A 25,846-nucleotide genomic window follows, 5' to 3' on the forward strand; every position below is an offset into this window, starting at 1 on the left:
GAGGTCTTTCTACCTGCTGTCTGTAACACTGCTGTCACACACAGGTAGGATGTCCACCATACAGGAAAGGTAAAGGGGCCATGCCCACATGATGTAGGGATATATAGTAGTTGGTTGCCATGACAGTGGTAATTGGAAGTACTACACAGCACGCTGCTTGCAGGTAGCAAGTGGAAGACACTGACTGGTGCAGAGGCCATCACCTGATCATGTGCATTACCTACAAAAGCCATGCTGCAATCTATTCAAAGCAGTTCAATCCATTTACTGGAGAGAGACTGAGACAGAGAGAGAGAGAGTGCATGAAAGGCAAAAACAAACACAACAACAACAAAAAAAAAAAACATCCAGCAAAATATCTAGAAGAGACATCATTCCCACAACAGGTATGTGAAGTATATATGCATGTATATGACTGTAGTACTTGGTCCATAATAATGGGATAGATGATGTAGAATGATTTATATGTACCATCGGGTGTTGTTGTTCAAATGATGTTCAGCTGATCAACTGCTAAGGGCAATTGAGTCTGTTCCTGTGGATAGTGGGCCATACCTGTCAACTGTGCAGAGCAGCACTGACTGATAAGATGTAAACCATCATAGTGTGTGTTCTCTAATGGGAAGCATGTATATTACTGTGGCCAATAGCTGGAGGTGGAAGTAATGCAATAATGATGGACACGTGGATTCCACAGCCCACCTCTTGCAGGATACTCAGGTTAACCTATATTGGTGCATGCAGGAATGCCATAGGTGTGTGATAGGGTTACCTGCAATCCGGCCCTACATATACCTCCCTAATGTCAGGCTGCATCCATATGTGGCACCTGTCTGTGTTGCAGCAAGGCAGAACCGTGCAGCTCTGCAGGAAGGTGTTGTGAGACTGTGGACCTGATGTCCGAATGTACCCCATATATAGGTCTGTATATATATATATATATATATATATATATATATATATATATATATATATATATATATATATATATATATATAAATATATATATATATATATATATATATATATATATATATATATATGTATATATGTTGACAAATATACAGATACCCATGTGTAGACATACATATAAACACATATATACAACATCATATATATCTGCACATATATAGATATATACCCATATGCACGTCTACATATATACAAACACACACACAAGCATATATGTATGTAAATACATGGCCTCTATATTACCACCACAGTGCTGCATGCTATGTGTGAGGGAACAGTGCACACGCAGCAATACACATATATGTCTACAGCTGTCAGTGTGTGCAACATGGATGGGTATGTCACATGTAGACTCCTTGTTAGGACCACATTGCCCTTTTCTGTGAAGTAAGGAATGGGAATACGGGGAAGTATGGCAGGTATGGTTGTTGAGGTGGTCAGGGTTGATAGCTATAGAGGACAGCCTATATGGGTAGTATTTGACCCATATGGTGGGTAAACACCCTGGATGGTGTGTGCGGTCTGTGATGTGGAAGCCCCATGGGCCCCAATATGGACACAATGGGAACAAACCTCCCACCCACTGATACTCACAACAGCAGTCCACATTTCAAATGTGCCTGGACTGTAGGCTGAGCAGGAGGAGCATGTGGGCCCTGTGTATGTGTACTGAGTGCCTCAAGGTGATGTAGCACATCCCACATGTGTCTATGTAGCCCGTTATTGAACAGACCCTGGACCTGACCTCGGGGGACAAGATCATTACTGTGTGTGCCCCTGGGGGTGGATAACATCCCCTAAGTTGTTTCCACCTGAAGGTATTGCTGGACTTGTACATGAGGAAGCCCCAGGGTGGGTCACACATGTGATGTGGCCTGGTAATATGAACAGATTAGTTTGGAGATGTGGTTCTGCTGGACAATAATACTTATACATGCTATTGTGTCATTGTTATAGAACTCATGTGGGTAGTAAGAGTCTACACAATCCCGGAACATGTCCAACAGCATGCATAGATATCCCCAATAATACAGAATGTCAGATGTGCAGCAACCACATAGCAAGCATACCACAGGCATATATGGAACCATAGTGGCTTTGACAATGGCATGCAGGTGAATTGTCTGTAACAGGCCAGCAATGATAGTGCCCACACTGGGAACATGGCTATATACAAATTGCACAAAGTGTGGTACAATACATCTGTCCCACTGGTAGGTAAGCTGTAGCCATACCTACTAAGTTGTTTGTGCAGTTTGGTTTCACTGATATGTTGGGGGTTACAGTGAACTGTATTACGAGCTGTGGTAACCTTGCTGCATGACTTGCTCATACCTGTGTCCATCTTTATGTCTTTCAGGCAAGATGCCACATGGAAGGCTTCCGGCCTACTCAGCTGCAGAGAACGGCATTGTGGTAAACCACCTAATACAGCACTACCCTGTCTTGTCTGACCGGGCCACCCATGATCAGCAGAAGCAGCCCACCCTGTGGAACAACCTAGATCACAGGGTCAATGATGTTGGACTGTACAACCGCAGTTATGAGCAGGTCCAACATTATTCTTCTGACCTGCTTTGCAATGCCCGTTGGCATGCTGCTGCAGTCCAGTGGGATCACCTCGTAACAGGTGGGCCATTTCATCCATCCACCCCTGACACTTGTGGAAGAGCTCCTAGCCAGCCTCATGGCACCTGCCCATCCACATAACCACCAACTGCCGGAAACCTTTGTGGAGGTGAGTGCTACCCACAAACTGGCCGAGGAGTGTGCAGGTAAGGCTACAGGGCACATCAGTAGACCACTGTTGCATATGCATCCACATCTGTACAGGTAGATCATGCATATCTGACATGTCATAGATATAGTTTGTTGCTGCATAGTAGTGATAAACAGATGTGCATATGTGGTAGTATTGTGGACATGTACTGTTGATGTATTGTGTTGCTGCACCCACCCTTTAGCAATGCCATAGGTGTGGCCACGTACTTTGCATCACTCACCCTCTTATGTAGGTCTCTCTGGTATACCACCAAGACAGCAGCCTGTAGCTGGTGAGTATGGTTTATGTAGATGTTTGCCAATACACCGGGCGTGTAATGGCTATGGTATATTCCATTCAACAATCTAACACACCTATCCAGAATGTATGCTGTACATGTGCACATATTGTTGCTGTTAAATGCATGGCATCATAGTGGTGACGATGATGTGGTATTGGAAGGGTATGTCAGACACCTGCAAGATAACTAACATCCTGTCATTGTGGAATGTGTCCACAGCGAGTAACATAATGGTGGAAGACATGGCCTATAGTAAGGACATGTTTGGAACAACACCCATATTTAATGCAACACCAGTGTATATACCTGAAGGACAATGGCAACTGTTGCAGAGTTACACTAAAGCATAACATATTACTGTGGTCCACATTATCAGCTGGGACTAGGCTGTAACATGTGGTGTTCAGTTTATGGGACACTGCAAACTGACACACATGTGTCATCCTTACTTGTCAAGAATCTGCAAAAAGGCTGAATGTGGGGGGGGGTGTCAGCATGAAACACTAGTGCACTGCAGCAGGGATCCTAAGGATGCTAAGAATGGCTGCATCTGCACATAGTCAGGTTCATGAACTGTGGCAGATGTAGCCCTACCCCCACAGCAATAGTGACGCCAGTGTGTGAACACCAAGGCATGTGCACATGAGTAAACCTTGCAATCATGCAGATTAAGGGGAGATGTGTAGGGCAGACTGAACATACACTGGTAAATGCAGATGGGCCACACTAGTATGCACCTGCCAGGAGTAGTGCCTGCTGTAGTACACATAACAATAGGTGCAGCAAACCATCATGATAAGGGTGTGCACACATATGCCCACATGGACTGTATGCATCGCGGTCAGCATCCGCACACCTAACACATTCCATAGACACTGCATGTGGAAGTACAGGACATATGTCACATATCGGGATCATGTACTTTTAATATATGCGGTGATGTGGTCCCATGGCAGATCGAGGAAGGGTCCGTCATATCAATAAGGGTGTGTACACCCCCCATAGCCATGATATAGTCTGGTGGTTGTCAGTGTAATAGTACTGGATTGGTCATACATGGTCCGCTGATGTTGAAAGCTGTAAATCAGACATCAGGCATTCACAAATGACATCTGTCCACATATCATCCCAGGTATGTCTTGCTGAAAAACATAGGGGCAGTGAGCATTAAAGCTGACATAACTGACACAGTACTACACATTCAGCAATGGGTTGTACACCTGTGAGGTGTGGTGCACAGTACATGGCAGGGTGCAGAAAAGGTGCACAGCAATACTGTGTACATGGGTGCAGTGGTATCCAGGGGAAGGGGCATCATCTAGTGACACAGCACATGCATCACACACATGTATAGTGTTGCTAGCATGTATTGACTATAGTTGCACTGCATGCTGTTGTATACCATATCTTATGCATGTTGACAGATGGGTAATAGGAGGACTGTGTGTACTATCATTGTGTAACCTCACCTGTATGGGTGTGTGTGCATCCTGGTGGGTAGTTATTTTGTCTGTATGGTTACACTGGTGAAGTGGAGGGAGGTCGATGCATGTAGGATGCGTATGTGCATGTGTGTGTGTTTATGTGTGTGGCCATGTATGCACATGTGTGATTGTGGGGTTGTTCATACAGCAGTACCTCCCTTTGGGATCATGCAGTGCATGGATATGGACTGCCACATGACACACCAGGGATACTTGTCATGTATGTAATAACAGGACAGCTGAGAGTATAATAAGGTCTGTAGCATGGAACAGGCATTGAGAGGGAAGGTAGACACCAGGTATACCCTTAATATTGCATTCAGCAGAGAGGTGACTGAAAACCCACATATGCAGCACTATAGATGCATTGGGGAATTACTAGTCAACACCAGAGAGTGTATCTATATATTACAGTTGTCAAATGATAGGCTGATTGAGCAGCATATCTGGCATGTACCGAGCAATACATGCACATGACACTCCAGTGCGTGATATTATGGAATGAACATAGTAGCCCCCACATATAGGGGCCATGCTCATGCTGTCCTGACATACACAGGGTGAACACTGAATGACTGCAGTGAGGACATGTAAAACCACTCCACTCAGGTCAGGCAGGTAATGGAGTAAAACGTCTTGTGTTGTGATCACTTGTCTAGGCATTTAGAGGACTGATATGTTAATGAGTGGTATCAATGAGTGTATGTTACCAAGTGTGATGCAGGATGGGGAATGCATGGGAATATACATGGGGCTGTCTGTAAAGTCATGGACAGGTAGGTATTAAGTTGGTGTGTGTGTGTGTGTGTGTGTGTGTGTGTGTGTGTGTGTGTGTGTGTGTGTGTGTGTGTGTGTGTGTGTGTGTGTGTGTACTGTTATGCAATGCTGTACAGGTCTTAAAGTGCGTTTATTGTTTTCCCCCACAGGTGACGAGGTGGATCAGGGTCCCTCTTGCATGCAATCTGATGTTGGTGTCCATACAAACACCGAAGATGATGATAGTACTGTTGAGGCACAGATGGGGTTTTCAGGGGCTGAAACAGTACCATAATTTCAAATCCCCCTTTTAGTCACCCCAACCCCACACACAGTTTCAGTGCATACACATACCACATCACCAGTGGTCATAGTGGAGGGACAGCTATCATTTGGTGTCAGTTCACAGGAAAGTGTGGTGACCATGACTACTGTGTCTGGTCACTGCAGGCATAGCTGGATGTCCGGCAGAGCACCACATAGGCAGATGTCCCAGGGTGCTCGTGATAGGGCCACTAGTCATCATGCCCCTGGCAGATGTGACACAGCTGGTACCAGCAGGCACATGTTTCAGGCTGTCATGGTGGCGTGGGCATGTATGGAACATTACACCAGACAGGTGCTGATGCTGCAGTGGGCTGCTCTCACATCTGCAAGTGACAACTCCCGTGACCTGTCTGGTGCCATCCGTGCGTTAACTGAGCTCATGGACAGATGGTCTGTTGAGATGATGTCCCTCATCGACTGGGGTCTGTCCATGCTTGAACATGTGGTGGGAGTCCGGCGACAGCTGCATGGATGTAGACCAGCAATGCCAACAGCTGGCAGTCAACGTGGATGTGCTAGGACACCAAGGGGCTCCCGAAGTGTCAGTACCAACCCCGGCAATGTGGGGGGGGGACTGTCCACACTACAGCAGGCCATGAGCACGTGGTCCTGGCCAGTCCCAGGAGGGACTTAGTTCCAGTGGACATTTGTCATCGTCAGGTGAGAGTAGCACATCGAGGCCTGTACCTGGACATGCCCATGGAACCCCTGGCAGGCACAGTCCATGTGTCCATGGCTGGAGGCAGTGAACTGCACACCCTGCCAGGTATGGTCTGCAGCTGTCCATAAACACCTGTGTAGGGCAGCCACATGGCAGAACTGTGTGCATGCATACCCACACACTATACAAACACACCTAGGGCAACCTCATACCTACACACACCACATCACCATGACCAGTTCACCTCATTACACCCCATACCCACAAACATGGTGTAAAATTTATGGCCCACCCTCGGCCTCTGGCAAACCAACTCACCCTGTACATATGATGATACCTGTGCCACATCCCTGTCATCCATACCGTCGATGCAGGGACAGGCTAATATGGTTCTGATGCACACGGTGACTGTACTACACTGTACCACAGTACTGCAGTGTAACATGTTGTAAGGAGTAAAGTGTAATGCATATATGTCAGGTAGTGTAGGCGTCCAGCAATGATGCATTATAGCTGTTAGTAACCAGTTGATTGTGGTCTCTATAATGTTATTCATTTGTGTTGTAGGTGTACATGTGTCAGCACGAAGATTGTCTGTGGTCATATTCCACAATGGGGTATGGTACTGTGGTGACACCATGGCTGTGACATATCTGGGGTACAGTTGAACACATGTCACAGGTTTGTATAACACACAGACACTGCTATACTCAGTCATGCACACATACACATGTCTCAGTACTAGGGTGAATCAATGCAGGTTGTTATTGCCTGTGCCACATGGACAGGTGACCCGCTGGGATGTGTATACTCTGCAGCCTGATGTAGACCCATCCACATACACGCACACTCTTACTTGGCAACACTGGGACTAGACCCCTACCTAGGTATGTAGTGATACTGAAGTGCATGACTTTCATTGAACACACCACACGGTGTTTAAGGTGAGGTGTGTTCCAGATTACATGTTACATGCAGAACATTCCCAGACATGTACAGTATGATAATGGGGGATGTAATGGGTGTATATGGATGATACATAGTGTGACATACCTTCATAAATACATTAACAGACACATAACAGGCAGACACAGGTCCGAGAGACCTGGGCATATCACTGCTACCTAACTTGTCTGTGTGTCCAATGTGTTACACGTAGGCTGTGCACAGCACAAGCATAACTGGTCTGGATTGTAGTATCAGTTACCTGTATGGTTGATGGTGACAGTGGTAACCATAACATGGTACATGGGACATATACCGGGTGTACCTTGGTGTAATGACAATGTACACAGCACCCACATCCCTCAGTGGATGTTGTACTCCCTGAAACCCATGATGACACTCTAGCATACTCACAATCACACATTAGCCATGACTGCATACAACTCATTGTATATCCCAACAGTGGTACTACAGGGATATGCATCTAATGCACATGCCACATGCATAGTCGGGTGTTGCACTGTCATTCCTCACCTATGGGCAGCAACAACATTATCTGTACTACTGTGTGGCAATGGGTATTGAAATAGGAGTATGTGGCCTCAGAATGCTGTACCCTACAGATATACGGACATGCACACATACACACACTTGCCAGAACACAATGGGTATCCCATGCCTATCAACCCATTTGTGCAACACTGTTGTGCTGGTACTGCAATGCTCATGTAGCCAGTATGGAGAGGAGCTTAACAGGGTACATGTAATGTCCCATACAGCAGAAGCCACAACTGACTATGGCAATGGGTGTTGCGGTGGTTGTGAAGGCCCTCATGGAATTCCCAAGTACAGGTGTGCTAACACACAGACACTGCTATACTCAGTCATGCACACGTACACATGTCTCAGTACTAGGGGGAATCGATGCAGGTTGTCATAGCTGTGTACCTAGCTATTGTCCAAGGAGAGATGGGTTGTGTAGGGGTTGTGTGTACAGTGTTATTCTGCCAACTGCCATGTGGCAGCAGGCAATCTATTGACAGACACCAATGTGGTGCCCCTCAGGATGAGGGACATGCATCAGCCAATCCTGCACATGGCCACTGAGGTGATCAAGTTGACATGTATTCAACATGCATTACAACACATGGTTAGTGTCTGTGATGGAAACCTGTATCCAAGCATGTTCTGTTGACTGTGGTAGTGTGGAGGTACCCATGACATGTGGTACGTACATGTTGTTATCTCCTATATGTGCCAGTTCTTACACAGCTGGGCAGACATGTCAGTGTCAATTAAGCTTAGGTTGCCTGTACATATCCCAGCTGGATACCAGCCATCTGCACATCTGTACAGAGGCTGACAGTCATCAGCTTGGCAAGTAGTTATGCAGTAGGATGAATATGCTGACAGACAGATGTTTGACAACAATATGTATGCCATAAATACATGTCAGAAGCCCTCACTAACATGTGCTATACAGACGGTAGTCTACAGTTACATTCCACATGTCAGATCATTACCCAGGAGAGGTTATATACTGTACGCAGCTCACAAACCAGGGATACAATAGGTAGGCCACAGAGTCCGGCTATGCCTGCAGGTGTGCCTGTTGTCAGTACTACATTTAGCACTCTAATCTTGCCTGGGTAAGCACTGTCAACAGTAGTACTGCCATGATACACTGCATGCCAGTGTGACAGCACGCACCCCGGGCTACTACCCTGCATGTAACACATTCACACAGATAGTGCTGTACATGCCTCATATACATCTGTGTCCCACACATGATTCTCACACCCCTTGCTACTGAAATGACAGCACATAGGCGCATGTATTGTACAAGGCATTACATACACTTATTACAGATGTCATTACCCTGCTATGTTATCAGACTGGGTGGTGTGAACTGGTTACCTGATCTTAGCCATGCTTAGCAGGTATCAACATTGCTGCAATATAATAGCTAAGCTGATTTTCACACTGATAAGCGAAGCCTACACTGTGTAAGCACCTGCATGTTTACCCATAGCTTAGCATGGCTTAGCTTCATGCAAACCCACACAAACATGCTTAAAACTGCCTTAACAACTCTGTATCTGACAGCTCTTCTGCCCTGCAACAAAATTAACAGCCCATACAGGTCTTGAACCCAGGACCCTGTAAACTATTGTCACAACATTTAACCAGTATGCCGTGACTACTGTGAAAGCAGCTGTTGTTTTTCCAATATATCTGTCAATACACATATTGATTAATATTGAACAATTGCCTATACTTCCACAATTGTGTAGGACTTGTTATTAATATGACTGTTGCATCACATATGTTGTTTTATCATAATGTACAAATAGCAGATAGATACAGTGAGATACATCTGGGAGGGTATACACAACCGTGAGGTTTACACATGACAGGAATATGGATATATACATATAATTGGTTGATATATGTCTACATGTAAATACACATGTATATTCATACATATGTCTGTATACACATCTTTATAGTGCAACATATATATTACCATGTGTACATCTCTTCGTATGTACATATACATGTGTGTATATATATATATATATATATATATATATATATATATATATATATATATATATATATATATATAGATATATACATATATATATATATATATATATATATCTATTTATATAGATGTATATATAGATATATGTATATCTAGCTATATATGTGTGCACATCCTATATGTACAGATATGCCTATTTATTTATGTAGATATATATATATATATATATATATATATATATATATATATATATATATATATATATATATATATAAAACTATATGTGCATAAATATCTATTCTGATATACCTATTACTGTCAATATATATGTAGATATCCATAAGTATATGTGCATATGTATCTCTATCTGTATATGTATAGACATATATTGCTGTGTATATGTATATATCTGAGTGTTTGCATGTATATATATATATATATATATATATATATATGTACATATACATATCCGGCTATGTATGTCGATATGTATATGTGTGTATATATATATATATATATATATATATATATATATATATATATGGATAATTAAATATACATATATGTTCTTCATATGTCTTTAACATGGAGTGGAGCCCTACCTCAGTCTCAGTAGTCCCAACTTCTTAGTGCAAGGGGATGCCAGGTATGTATTGCAAGTATATATGTAGACTATTGCTATTGTAATGGGGTTGTCTTCACAGACATGTTGTGTGTGGGAGGCCACATCTGCTTTTAACATGCGCACCATTGGCTACTGACAGACATCCTAAGAACATCATAGTATAGTACCAGTGCTAGCACAGTAATGATCCTTTGGACTACAGCAGAGATATGGCCAAAAAATGTGGACAGTCTGACACACTCTGGTCAGTCCAGAGGTATACACAGAACCCCTTAGTGCAAGACATGTGGACCAAGCCTGACAATGTGGATGTTAACAGCCATTTAGATGGGTATATCATGTAATTACCGGTATAAATTTGCCCCCATAGGTTATGCATTCACACACCCCTGTCTGTCCTGACACATAATAACTGCTGGTACAGAGGTGCCATGGCAACATACTACCCACTAGTTAGTGACATACATCTGTACAGCATCCCACTGCTTTGTCTGACATACATGGCTGTTATGGTGGCCTGGCAGCAGTACACCTGGCAAGTATCTGGACGTAACATCACACTAGGTACGTACACTAAGCTGCTAGGCATGTAACAAAGCACTGTGCAGGCTACAGGCAGACTGCCACAACACTGGCCTACATTTCTTATGGGGGAATACACATGTTCCTGCATATATAGCAGGCTCTACTGGCATGTCACAGCATAGAGTAACAGACACCTGTGTGAAAGTGCATAACACATGAACATATCGTAAGCTAGTGTATTATTACAGTATATAGGCTATCTGATGAACACCATCCTCATATGTGTCACTCACACACTAACCCTACATATACTGGGCCACTACACAGTGTGGTCCAATGTCTGTCTGTGGTATGGGACATGTGTGTGTTTGGCCCTACAAACATGTAAGAATATAGGGTAACATACATTGGAGCAGCATGTAACATCAGATAGAACAGGACCAAGAACAATGACATCTACCACAGTCTGTTCACAAGCCAAGGTACATATTCTTAATACACACACTGCTGACAATCACCATAAGTACACATACCTCAATACTGTACGCACAACCACAGAATGCCCATGTTTAACAGTCTGATATCTCACTGGCTTATCAGATATGATGTCAATAAATTATGGTGTACAGAACATTTGCACCTCTTACTGCATGACATATGTACAAAGGTTCGCAGAGTTGTGGCTGGAGGCACAGACACAGGGCCAATATTGATATGTTGCCGTGATAACCTCATACATTTACTGTTGTAACAGGGTTTGTTGTAATATATGTCCTATGAGGGATATGAAGTCAGTAACTCTCATGGCTTTCACTATGTACTGACTGCAATCCTCACACTATGCATCTGCAGTTCACAGATAGGTGCTCTGTGAGAAATGCAAGTAACAAAAGGCACCATACACTGCCCAGTCTGCAGATGACCCTACAGATGGGGGGTTCCTCAGAAACATAGCACTGTCATGACAGTTATTAAAACATGTAGATCAGCCATATCCACACACACCCTGTTAAACCAACATTACTCCAAATGCAGAATAGCAACATGTACATTTTGTAGTCATGTCAGGCACATCCCCCTCCTGTGTGTTGGCCTGTTTCCACAGTATATGTTGTTAGAGGTAAATCCACAATCCATCTGTGATGCTGTATGCCAAACAACAGATTTAGGTCCTGTTCAGAGTGACTGAAAAAGCCCAATACCAACATGATGTTCCTAGATATTGGAGTGTGTTTCCATACAATTGGCTATGGGAATTTTACCACAGCTGTTCCACATACAATCAGCTAGAGGAGGGCTGCAATTTGTGCAGAGGCCATAAACTGATCATGAGCATCACTTACAAAACACATGTTGCCTAAGCAAAGCAGGTGTAGTTATCCACATCCACCAGAGAGGCAGTGAGAGAGGCAGACAGAGGTAAAGATAAGTCAGGGATAGGGTGGGAGAATAAAACCTAAGCATGTTTGTGTCACATACCTACTAGCACAGGGTCTCAAACCCTTGACTATGTTTTGCTATTACATGTCTATTCAGTTATTGGATGCACCACATAGCTTACATGTTGAGGAGCTCTCCAAAAGTATATGTGATGGTGAATGACATCTGCAACAGTGATATGGTAGTGATATGGTAGGTGTAGTACATGTGCCTGTCCACATGAACATGTGTCAGTGTCAATATATCCACACTCTCTCAGGGACTCACACACACACTGACATATTTTGCAGGGTCAGGAATATACTTCCTCACTAGTTAGTTTCCCACAATACAGTACTGTGCAGGTATCACATGCACCACAGGGGTTATCCGGAGGTTATATGGGCAACGGGTATGTGGAGGTGTCTGACATCAGACAGCATGCTTCAGTATGCCAATGGGGGTTTTAGTGAGTGTGAATGTGTTCAAAAGCATCATACACCACACACACAGACACAGGGTGCCAGTACTGACATGCATGCGTACATTACTTCATGGGTGCGTAGTGGTTGACTGTGCCAGAAGGCTATACAAGGGTAGGTGAAGGGTAAACCTTGGCATCAGGCCACATGACAATGGCTGGCAGTGTGGCTCAGGGGTGTAGTGTCTGGATTGGCCCACACAGGTGGGTATTGTATTCAGCATCCAGTCACCTGGGTAACTATTGTGTGTGCCCATTGCTGTTCAATGCTTGCCATGTATGTGTTCTTTAGTCCATGACATGAATGCTGTCTGGGATGTGCACACATCCCACTTGCATGTACAGTGACATATGGACGTGTACCTGGGGTGTGTGGCCCATGTTTTGTATACAGATTGTTATAATCAGATGTGTCTGTCCTGGTCTCATGTGCTGGGAACATGTAATAGACAGCAGGTTGACCCTGCAACTACATTGATAGCATGATACAGGTATTCCCTGATGTCAGTGGCATCTGTCTATACAGGGCAAGTGTTTAAGGCATGGTATGTCTTTTGTGGGTCACATTTGATGGCACCACATGTGTTGCAGGCATTCAGTGGGGAGCATAGTGAAGGCACACTGTTGTCATGTACATGCATATTTTACTGATGGACAGGGTGCCATGCCCTCTGTTGTCCACTGCAGTCACACCATGGTTACTATCTGTGGGCAATATGCCGGGTACTACCAACATAGCAGTTGTTGCTTACGCAAGTGTGTTTGTGTATGAGACATGGGTTGAGAGTGTTCTCTGTGTAATACAAGGGTTTCTAACTTTGTTCACCAGACCTTGATCTTACATGTAAGGGTAAGGATTTCCACCCCAGCCTCTTGGCCATTTGACATCTGTTATCCTTGTAAGGTGGACATCATGACATATAATAGGGTCACCATATAAGAAATTTACAAAATTCACTCCACAATGAGTCCAGTTGATAGACACTCCCAGCCACCCCCCCGCACACACACACACACACACACACACACACACACACACACACCTGCCATGTCTGGGATTAGAACTCCTACCTAACTAGTTTATTACACTATAGCATTACGCAGTTATAGGATGGGCCACTGAAATTACTGGAGTGCTCCTTCCCCAAAGGTGTATTTCACAGACAAGGACATTAGCAAGCTTGCCAAAGTAGGGCATTTGAATTGTGGTGAGTGTGACTAGCATAGAAAGTATTGTTCCCTACACAGACATAGAAACACACACACAAACATCCACACTTGCCATGTGTGGGACTAGAACCCCTACCAAAGTACTATATCATACTATGGCATTATGCTATTATAGGATGCACCACAGAGATTACTGGTCTACACCTCTTCCAAAGGTGTATTTCACAATGAATGACATCAGCAGCCTTGCCAAAGTGGGGCATTTGAAGTGTTGTGTGTGTGACTAGCCTATAAAGCATTGCTCCCTACACAGAGACACACACATACACACGAACACACACACACACACACACAGTTGCCATGTCTGGGATTAGAACTTCTACCTAACTAGTTTATCACACTACATCATTACACAGTTATAGGGCACACCATGGAGATTACTGGGCTGCACCTTTCCCAAAGGTATATTTCACAGTGAATGACATCAGCAGCCTTGCCAAAGTAGGCCATTTGAATTTAGTGAGTGTGGCTAGCCTAAAAAGCATTGCACCCTACACAGAGACACGCACAATTCCCATGTCTGGGACTAGAACTCCTACCTAACTAGTTTATCACAGTACAGCATTAAGCAGTTATAGGATGTGCCATGGAGATTACTGGGCTACACTTTTCCCAAAGGTGTATTTCACAGTGAATGACATCAGTGGCCTTGCCAAAGTATGCCATTTGAATTGCAGTGAGTGTGACTAGTCTAAAATACATTGCTCCCTACACAGGCATAGAAACACACACACAAACATCCACACTTGCCATGTGTGGGACTAGAACCCCTACCAAAGTACTATATCATACTATGGCATTACTCTATTATAGGATGCACCACAGAGATTACTGGTCAACACCTTTTCCAAAGGTGTATTTTACAGTGAATGACATCAGCAGCCTTGCCAAAGTGGTGCATTTGAATTGTGGTGTGTGTGACTAATCTAAAAAGCATTGCTCCCTACACAGACAGAGACACACACAAACACACACACAATTGCCATGTCTGGGTCTAGAACTCCTACCTAACTAGTTTATCGCAGTGCATCATTAAGCAGTTATAGGACATGCCATGGAGATTACTGGGCTACACATTTCCCAAAGGTGTATTTCACAGTGAATGACATCAGTGTCCTTGCCAAAGTACGCCAACTGAATTATAGTTAATGTGACTAGTCTAAAAAACATTGCTCCCTACACAGACAGAAACACACACACAAACACAGAGTTGGCATGTCTGGGATTAGAACTTCTACCTAACTAGTCTAGCACACTACAGCATACCAGAGTTATAGCACGCATCATGGGGATTACTGGGCTGCACCTTTCCCAAAGGTTATTTCACAGTGAATGACATCAGTAGCCTTGCCAAAGTAAGGCATTTGAAGTGTACTGAGTGTGACTAGCCTAAAAAGCATTGCTCCCTACACAGACAGAGATACACACACACAAGCACACAGTTGCCATGTCTGGGATTAGAACTTCTACCTAACTAGCTTAGCATACTACAGCATTATGTAATTATAGGACGTGCCACAGAGATTACTGGGCTGCACCTTTCCCAAATGTGTATTTCACAGTGAATGACAACAGCAGCCTTGCCAAAGTAGGGCATTTGAATTGTAGTGAGTGTGACTAGCCTAAAAAGCGTTGCTTCCCTAGACACACACACACACACACACACACACACACACACACACACACACACACACACGCGCACACACACACACACAGTTGCTATGTCTGGGATTAGAACTCCAACCTAATTACTTTAGCACACTACAGCATTACACAGTTATAGCACACACCACAGCAATTACTGGGCTACATCTTTCCCAAAGGTGTATTTCACAGTGAATGACATCAGCAGCCTTTGCAAAGTAGGGCATTTGAATTGTAGTGAGTGTGACTAGCCTAAAAAACATCATTCCCAACACAGACAGAGACACACAAATAGTTGCCATGTCTGGGATTAGAACTCCTACCTAACTAGTTTTGGTCACTACAGCATTATGCAGTTATAGGATGTGCCACGGAGATTACTGGGCTACACCTTTCCCAAAGGTGCATTTCACAGTGAATGACATCAGCAACCTTGCCAAAGTAGGGCATTTGAATTGTAGTGAGTGTGAATAGCCTAAAAAGCATTGTTCCCTACACAGACAGGGGCACACACACACACACACACACACACACACACACACACACACTCACACAGTTGCCATGTCTGGGATTAGAACTCCTACCTAACTAGTTTATCACACTACAGCATTCTGTAGTTTTAGGACACGCCACAGAGATTACTGGGCTACGTCATTCCCAAAGTTGTATTTCAAAGTGGATGACATCAGCAGGCTTGTTATAGTATGGCTATGGGGAGGGCAGTGTGTGTGCATGGGCCATAACCCATTTATCTAGAGGTTGACACACCACATGCAGGCACACACAGGGTTATATTTTGCAGGTACGTGTATACAGCTGCTAGATGACTACTACCTTGTACAGTCATGTTACACAGCTAGCACTTGCACCACATAGTCTGTAATGCTGATGGATACCAGTGGCTAATTTCTACAGTGGGTGACATTTACACATCATGTGGTTATAGCAATTTGGCTGGGTGCTGGGTGGGACAGGCCTCATGACGGATGGCTCTTTGTCACTTTCACTCTCTTACATCCATCTATGTATGTCTACTTTTGGCATATTATAGTATGTTGTCCATGGATATATGTCAGTATTCCTATCTAATGTGTGTGCAAAGCATGACTGGTGCATACCGAGGAGTATATGCACTAACGTCTGCAACAGTCAGATATGCATGGTCCACTGTTGTTTGCAGACATGGGCTCCATTTGTTTGTGTGTGAACATGCCCAGTATGACCTTTCAGTATGTTGTTGTCTGACATTGCCTTCATTTCTCTAAGTGTGTGAGCATGCCCAGTATGCCCATTCTGTATTGAATGTGTGGATCCATTCCAGTGCAGACCTTTGTATTGTTCACTTACAGGTAGCAAACTGTTTCTGCAGGGTATCCGTAGATCATTTGGCAATATGGGTCAAACTGTGCAAGGGATAGTGAGTGTGTACTGTAGGTGATTGTATCTGTGATGCTTCTGCTACATGGTACTGGTATTAGCAGAGATATTCAGACATGTGTACTGTTATATACTGTGATGTTTTATGTCCTCATGTACTGGCGGGTAGACATTCTTGCTCACAGTGATGACCTGGGGTACAAGGTTGAATGCAGCTGTGTATGGTATTGTGGGCAAACGCCTACATATTCATAGAAAGTTATGCCATTCTGGAGGGGAGTTGCAGACACTTGCTGCTGGGGCTGTGTATCTGGTTCAGCACCTTGGTACAGTGCTGGCAGAGGATCCCATACTTGTACATCCATTGACATGACAGCATGGCCTTATCTTGCTGTGGAAATACCTCACAGCTGTACAGATTCACACAGGTTACCCAGAGGCAGGGATCATAAGTCAGGACATTGCCCCTATTGGGATGTACTGGTAGGTTTGTAGCCACCCATTTATGTGTTTGCAGATAGGGATAGTGTGTGCACACAGCTGTGTGTCTGACCTTGCACATTCCATGCTTCCCATCCTCCCACCCTCCTCTATTATTCTGTCCTCTTCCATACATTATGCATACATTCTCTGATACTTTCCCTAAGGTTATCACCTCATCACAGCTGTGTTTTGGTGTTGGTCCACAGTTCATACAGTGGGACATGGTGGACATGTTGCTGTGGTTTATCCACATGTCCTTGCATATGGCTTATGTGGAGTGTGTTATGTTATTTGGGTGTCCATAACATAACATGCATTGGCAGTACATGTGAGATACAGGCCTTCAGCAAAGGCCTTGTAGACCATTTGGTGGTGACGCAGGCCAGCTGTGGCAGGCCGTTGCATTCTCTCAGTCTTACAGTCCCAGACCGCTATACAGTATATTCCCCTGGGGTGACAGGGTAGGTGTGCTAGGTGTTCATGCCAATACTTTCTATCAGTATTGATCAGGTGGTCTGGATGCTGGTAGGATGCTACCTACAGCTAGGAACACACCTGCATGGAACACCTGCACTGCATGCTGCATTCTTTTGCTATTGCCCTATACAGGTGGGGGTCATATTGTACCCATTCCCAACAGCAGGGATATGACCAGAGATGTACCTGTAGGTGGTGTTTGGGTGAGCTGGGTGCATGTGTGCTATTGACACTACTTGCATCAGATGCACGGATATGCATGGGACATTCCAGTTATGCTGGCATGTGCAGGTACATTGTCTGATTCCCAATACATCAGTCCTATCACCTTTGTGATCTGCAAGTATTTGGGCAGATGACACCAGTATTCCCTACTAAAGGCTCAGATAATGTGATACATACCTGTATGTACAATTCCAAGGGTGTGTCCATTTCACAGTTACACATTATATACTGCATATCTGGGATACTTTCCCTTGTGTACTGCTTGTATATCTAGCCCAACAGCCATTCCATGTCAATCTTTCAGATGGTGACACATATTACCACCATACATTTACAATGGCCTACTACTAAGCATGTTTTATACTGGTGGGTTTTGTCTTTAGCACTACTGTTGTGAGGACTTGGCTATGTCATCAGCAGTAGTGGGCAATGGCCACCAGATCATACCTCAACATGCATACATACTGAGCACTCTCACACAATATGAAACACACCGACCTAACACACACACACATACCTGCATATTGTACAAATGCTACAATCTATCCTGCTACCTTGGCCACCTCTGTGCATCTGTGCTCCACTGGTATTATACCTACATATACATGCTACTACATTTCTGCATAGGATTGGGGGGACACCTGACTGTTACTACACGTCTACATAGGATAAGGGGGGGACACACCTGCCTGTTTCTACATTGCTGCGCGGGATTGGGGGGCACACCTAAATGTTACAATATTTCTACATAGGATTGTGGGGCACACCTGAATGTTACTACATGTCTACATAGGATATGGGGGGGGGGGCACACCTGACTTTTTCTACATTGCTATACAGGATTGGAGGGAGCACACCTATTTTTACATTGCTACACAGGACTGGGGGGGACACCTGACTGTTACTACATTTCTACATAGGATTCGGGGGCACACCTGACTGTTACTACATGTCTACATAGGATGTGGTTGGGCGCACCTGACTGTTTCTACATTGCTACACAGAATTGGGGGTGCACATCTGACTGTTACTACATTTCTGCATAGGAGTAAGGGGCACACCTGACTGTTACTGCGTGTCTACATTGGATTGGAGGGGCACACCTGACTGTTACTACATGTCTACATAGAATATGGGAGGGGCACAGCTGACTGTTTCTACATTGCTAAACAGGATTGGGGGGCACACCTCACTGTTACTACATTTCTACATAGGAGTGGTAGGGGCACACCTGACTGTTACTACAGTTCTACATAGGATTTGGAGGGGCACACCTGACTGTTACAATGTGTGTACAACATAGAATATGGGAGGGGCACAGCTGACTGTTTCTACATTGCTAAACAGGATTGGGGGGCACACCTCACTGTTACTACATTTCTACATAGGAGTGGTAGGGGCACACCAGACCATTATTACATTTCTAAATAGGATTGGGGGCACACCTGACTGTTACTGTGTTTCTAAGTGGGGTTGGGGGGCACACCTGACTGTTTCTACATTTCTACACAGGATTGGGGGAGGGGGCACAACTGACTGTTACTAAATTTCTACGCAGGATTGGGGGAGGGGGCACACCTGACTGTGTCTACATTTCTACAAATGAGTGTGGGGCACACCTAACTGTTTCTACATTTCTACATCATATTGGGGGGCACACCTAACACTTGTACACATTTTCTATGACTGTACTAGTATGTCAGGTACTCCATTTCATTCTGTATTCTAACCTATTATGCTGACTAGAGGCATATCATTGTACTATAGGTCTTAGGTCTGATTGACCTACATATTAGTTTTTGACTGCCTACCCTTCAGAACTAACATCCCACTGCCTGACCTGATGTAGTCTGTCTGTGTAGGTCTGCAGGAGGGAGGTTACCCATAGGGATCATTCAAAAGCCTTGGCACAGCCTTTGTTTGTGATTGTCTACACCTGTCCTACTGGCTGAGACTGTTGGGTATGTGAACCTCCCTGACTGGCACGTGTGTGTCATATGGACAAACACGGGGCCCAGCACATTTCCTGCAGTGGGTTTTGTCACCATGTGTAGTACTGGCTACTGTGGTAACACCCATATTTTTTACAGTTCTCATGCTGCCACTATAGGTGTCTACTATCTACTGGCATCCCATTCAGCCACGCAATTCCTTTGCATGATCACATCTATACCATAGATACAAGTAACAGCACATACTACTCCAATTGGAAATTGGTAAGGAGAGTGACTTACCTTGTGGGTGTGCCAGTACTGAGGATGGTGCTGGAGGGCTGTCTATATCGGATGCAGATAGTACACTCCCTATACATGGTTCAGCACAGGTAGTGTCATGTTTGGCATCCCTTTTACTGTATGTGCATGTCAGAGAGTGGTTTCATTTCATGGGTCCCCACTGTGTCCATGTATTTGCTATGCGTTGCCTCTTTGCCAAGGCCAGGACATACTGAGCACGCCTCCATCTGCCTACTGGGGCAGGCTCAGGTTATTCCTCCTCTGAGTCACTCTGTGCCTGTGCAGGCTTTGGCATTGCTAGGGGGCTATGTGGCCCTGCCCCATGCTGTTCCTGCTGCAGCTTTTTCTGCAGGATCATATTGTGTAGCATGGCACATACGATAACAATTTGGGTACATGTAGCTGGTGAGTACTGCAAAGCTCCACCGGATATGTTCAGGCACCGGAACCATGACTTGAGCAACCCAAACACATGCTCTATTATGATTCTGGTCTGTGCATGTGCCTCATTATGGAGATGAGTGTCATCAGACATGGCTCCAGTGCATAAGCAGCATCCCCCACTAGGTGACCATAAGGGATGTTACCATTGCAAAATCTCTGGTACAGCTGCGTCAGATGCCAGATGTGAGAATCGTGACAACTTCCAGGGCAGCCAACACACACATTCATTATAATGCCCTGGGCATCGCACATGACTTGGCAGTTGATGGAAAGGAAGCCCTTGCAATTGATGTAGACCCTACCTCGCTCACCGGGTGGTGCTTTGATGCATATGTGCATACAGTCTATAGCACCCATCAACTTAGGGTATTCTGCTATTTGGTGGAAGAGATGCATATTGCTGGCCAACACCTCATGGGTGTTGAGGAAATATATGTGCTCACTGGCATGTGCTGACATGGCATCCAGGAACTGGTGAAATACGCTGGATGCTGATGCCTGTGAGATCCCCATGATATCCCCAGTTGGGCTTTGTGAGGTACCTGTGGCTAGTATTCCTAGGCCTACACGTACCTCTGTATCCACTGGGATGGGTTCCCCTCTGTTAGTTCTGTGTGTGAGGCGTGGCTGGCACAGCTGAACAATTTGCTGTAGGAGGTCCCTGTCCATCCTATAGTGCTCCACTATCTCCAGCTCATGTAGCCTCTGGTAGGTTACCCTGGGTCTGTACATCCTTCTTCTCCTCACTGTGAGTTGGTTGACATCATTCTCATCCTCACCACCCTTAGCTTCTTCCACATGGTGATGTCTGATAGCTGCTGCAGCCCCTATCATTTTGTTGTTTTTGTTTGTTAAAAGTTCCCCACTTGTATACACCGGTGGTGTACAGTATGTGGGAGAAAACAGAGATAAAGGTGTTTGCATAGTTTATAGTAGTGTTCTGGGCTGGGCTGGGCTGCTGCCTGTGTAACTGGCTGAATCTGATACATGTCACCTGCCAGCTATGCTAGTTCTCCTAAATGACCTTCCTACTGCTGTTTTCCCTTCCCATTGCCTTCCTGTTTAAGCCCGGGGGTGCATCGCGCAAACACAGTACTCAAATGTGCACAGAGCTACTATTTCCTTGTTTACTTTTTTTTATTCCTTTAAAACCAGGTGCGCGACACGCACACCCACTTAGGCAATGTAAAGAGTGCTAGGCAGCCTCAGACACACCCCCTTGCTTAGCTCTGCTAAGCTAAGGGCAAACCGGAGCCACAGGGCTCTAATCCATTTACAGCATGCCTAACACACACCCCTATGATGTCAGCTAACTCCTAGGCTTTCACCGAGCTATTCCTGCTCTTTCACTGTTGGGTGCTGACTAGCATGCAGGGAAAATCTGGGATTCAGTATCATTCCCCTCATCTGGATAGGATTGCCTGATGATGCATAGTTACAGGTCCCACACTGAGCCTCTCCCTTAGCAACCACTATTCAATGGCCATGTTGTCTTCTGCCTGGCATTGAGTACAATGGCAAAATAGTGATTTTGGTTAGAATGCTTTTTTAAGTTTTTTCTTATTTTTTGCCCGATTTCGTTTGCGCGCCGCTGCCTTAAGCTGCCCTACACTTAAACAGCCAAGATCGGCTAAAAAAAATAAAAGTTGATTTTTTTTTTTATTTTTGCAACTGTTTTCCATGCTTTTGCCCTTATACTTGGCCATTGACATGCTTTCTACATAATATCCACCTTTTATTTGGAGCTGTCATGGCTCTGTTTTGTTGTTTGCAGAAATGTACTCCCATTACTGGCAGAGTAGATTTCTACTAGTCCTGCATGGCCGGCTTCCAGCTTCCTGGATCGCAAATTCACCTCATCTGCATGGATTTCTCATGCAAATGGAGTAATTTGCATACAGGGGCTGAGTCCATGCAGGTCTAGTGCAGGAGCGCTTGTGCACGTCCCTACAACTTATTCCTGGATCACACTGCAGACATATTGCCTGCTGGAGCTCCTGCACTAGTCCTGCACACCGTGCAGAACTTGCTGAATCCAAGGGATTATTTTAGGTTTAGAGTAATAGATACTGTGATTATGGGGAATAGAGGTGGCGGTATGAATAATATTTTAGAAATAAAAGAATATGAATGGATAATTATGTTACAGGCTGATCGCAATCCAAGTTTAAATAGTGCTGTCAGCTTAAAACCTATATTATAAAAAGAGAGAGACCTTGTAACTCATTATTCATAATATTTCACTTATTGTCATTTGATGTTTTAATATTGTTATTTATTTCTTTGAAAAGTGTTTACTGTTTTCTATCTTTACTTTATGATTATGTTATATGTGGGGGAAGGGTATTAGAAGTTTGTGATAGGCTGGCTGATATTATGTGATTTTAAGATGCTCCTATTTAAATTATATGGAATGTACACTATTTTATAGCACTGAGGAAGGGTGTTTAACCTGAAATCTTTGCAGCAATAAACTTGGATTCCTTTTGACGTGGTTTTGTTGTTTGTAAAAGAGACACTATGTTTCCACCAATTTTGAAGCAAACTTGTCAGTAGAAAAGGGGGCCAACATACCGCAAACTTGAACAGAGATAAAAGTACAGTTTGTAGCTTGGACTTGACAGTGGATAGTCAAGCTATATGCACTATTAAACAAAATAACTGGGAAAATCCTAGAATGCAATAATGACCCGTCTAAGATAATAGGAAATATACCCAGTTTTGTATATAAAAACACTGTCACTTTGATGTTCTTATTACAGAATGATAATACAAATTCCACTTACATCCTTAGCAGAGAGAAGTAAAGGAATGAATAAGTGTGGAGGGTGTACTGTTTGTTGTTACATCTTAGAAGGCCCTGACATTTCTTTAGATAATTTATCTTATGCTTTGTCATTCCTTGGTAGGCTTAATTGTAAAACCAGAGGAGATATTTATATAAGTGTATGTTCAGGTTGTAGTGTGCATTATATAGGCATGACTACAAGTGCACTACAAGATAGAATTAAAGAACACATTTTTAGCATTAAAAGCAAAGATATGAGGAATGCTCTTTTTAAACATGCCACTCTATGTAAGAAATATAAAAGGTTGCTTTTTTTATATTAGAGTAAGCACTGGCTGACTTTAAAAATAGATTAGAGAAGACCAAAACTTTATGGCAGCTTAAAACAGAGCAGATTAACCTCCCCAGCTCAGTGGTATGGTTAACATTAAATGTTTTCTGAAAGACAGGAGATTGTATATTTCCAAATAGAATAATTATCGGACAGTATCCTATTACTTTTTTGTAATTAAGGTTTTAATAGACATATTGTGATATTTAGGATAGAAAATGTTTTATTAATTGCATTAGAGATAATTGTTTTATTGTTGTTAACTGTTACCATTTTATCATTGGGTGTCTTTTGCATAAAATGGTTCAAGCTTTTAGTGGATTTTATTCTGAGGACGTCAGTGAGATGAAAGTGGATAATAAAGTAATTTGCATGCTAATTCCTGGATTTATTTTCTTGCTGGTCAACTGTTATGTTTTTTCTTTGTGGTTTTGGGTTACCCACTGTTGGATATTGTGGTTCTGTTTATTTACTGAATACGCCTATCCATCACAATTAATATTATGACCTGGAGACATAGTATCTGATACACTGAAGAACCCTCTGTCACACTTGTGCACCGGTCTTCACTGCAAATAAATAAGGTGCGACTTAAACACATGCTCTCTGGCAACCTCTGGCAAAATCATTTGCCTCCATTCACTGAAAATAAACAAGATGATTACATGTTCATTATATCTGATACATTTCCTTTTATCATGTCTCATATCAGAAAAAAGTATTTGCAGTATTTACTCAGAACACAACTCTACTCCATTATATTATCCTAATTTCCTTCCACAATTCCTGGTCACTGTCTCTCTCTAATTTCTCTATTCTACATGTCCTTCTACACTGTTTTAATATTCATACACTATTCTTTCTACTTATCACAGTTTGTCTTCTTTAAATTCCACTTATATTAGTACTTCTCTGTACATTTATGTTGATGTCTGTACAACCTGTACTATTTTCTCTGTCATCGTAATTTTCTGCTGCTTTTCTATTCCAAATTAATTTCTTCCTGAAAGTAACTATTGCTCTCTACATAATTCTATATGTTACATGTCCTGTTTAATGGTGTATTTTCAGTATCTTATATTGTAATTTTTACACTTTGATTTCCTTACCAGTATTATTCATTACCCATTGTTACATTTTACTGTTAATTCTGTTTTTGTTGTTGTTTTGTTTTTGTCATTATCAGTATTGTTTCAGTAACACATTTAAAGAGTAGTTTCTTAGGACATCAGTAAAACTAGGACTTCCTAGACAAGAAATATAAGTAATTATATTTAAATAATAATGAATAAATTGTTTTGCCAGCGAGAATGATGAAATGCATGACCCAGAAATGAAGACTCCATAAAAAGTCTAATGGCTGCACTAATAATTATACCAATTACTTACAGTATTAAAGCCGTCCAAGTGTTTAACTTGAACTTTTGCCAAGTGCATGGAAACACAAGTTCAAAAGAAATGCATTTTCCTGCAGATTAAGTTCTCAAGTATAGAACATCTGTTTGTGATAACGTGTTTAGATTATAAGAAAAAATATTTCCAAGGCAGACATGAGTAAACTATCTGATGTCCTCCTTAATGCATTTTAAAACAGTACTGAGGAAAGCCATGACTAGAGGTTGCATCGTGCATATATTGTTGGAGAGAAAACTGAGAATCTGATGTTGGCATTTTCATTCATTCCTCAACAAATGGGTTTGGATTTGACGTGGATGCTTTTTACAGCTCATGGTACACTGAAATTCTTGAGCTCCTCCCTTACCCATAATGCACTAGCCCCCTACCATACCTCAGATCTTGTTTGCTT

Source organism: Protopterus annectens, chromosome 8.part1, assembly GCF_019279795.1.
Source record: "Protopterus annectens isolate FY-2018-M chromosome 8.part1, PAN1.0, whole genome shotgun sequence".
Classification (NCBI taxonomy): Eukaryota; Metazoa; Chordata; order Ceratodontiformes; family Protopteridae; genus Protopterus; species Protopterus annectens.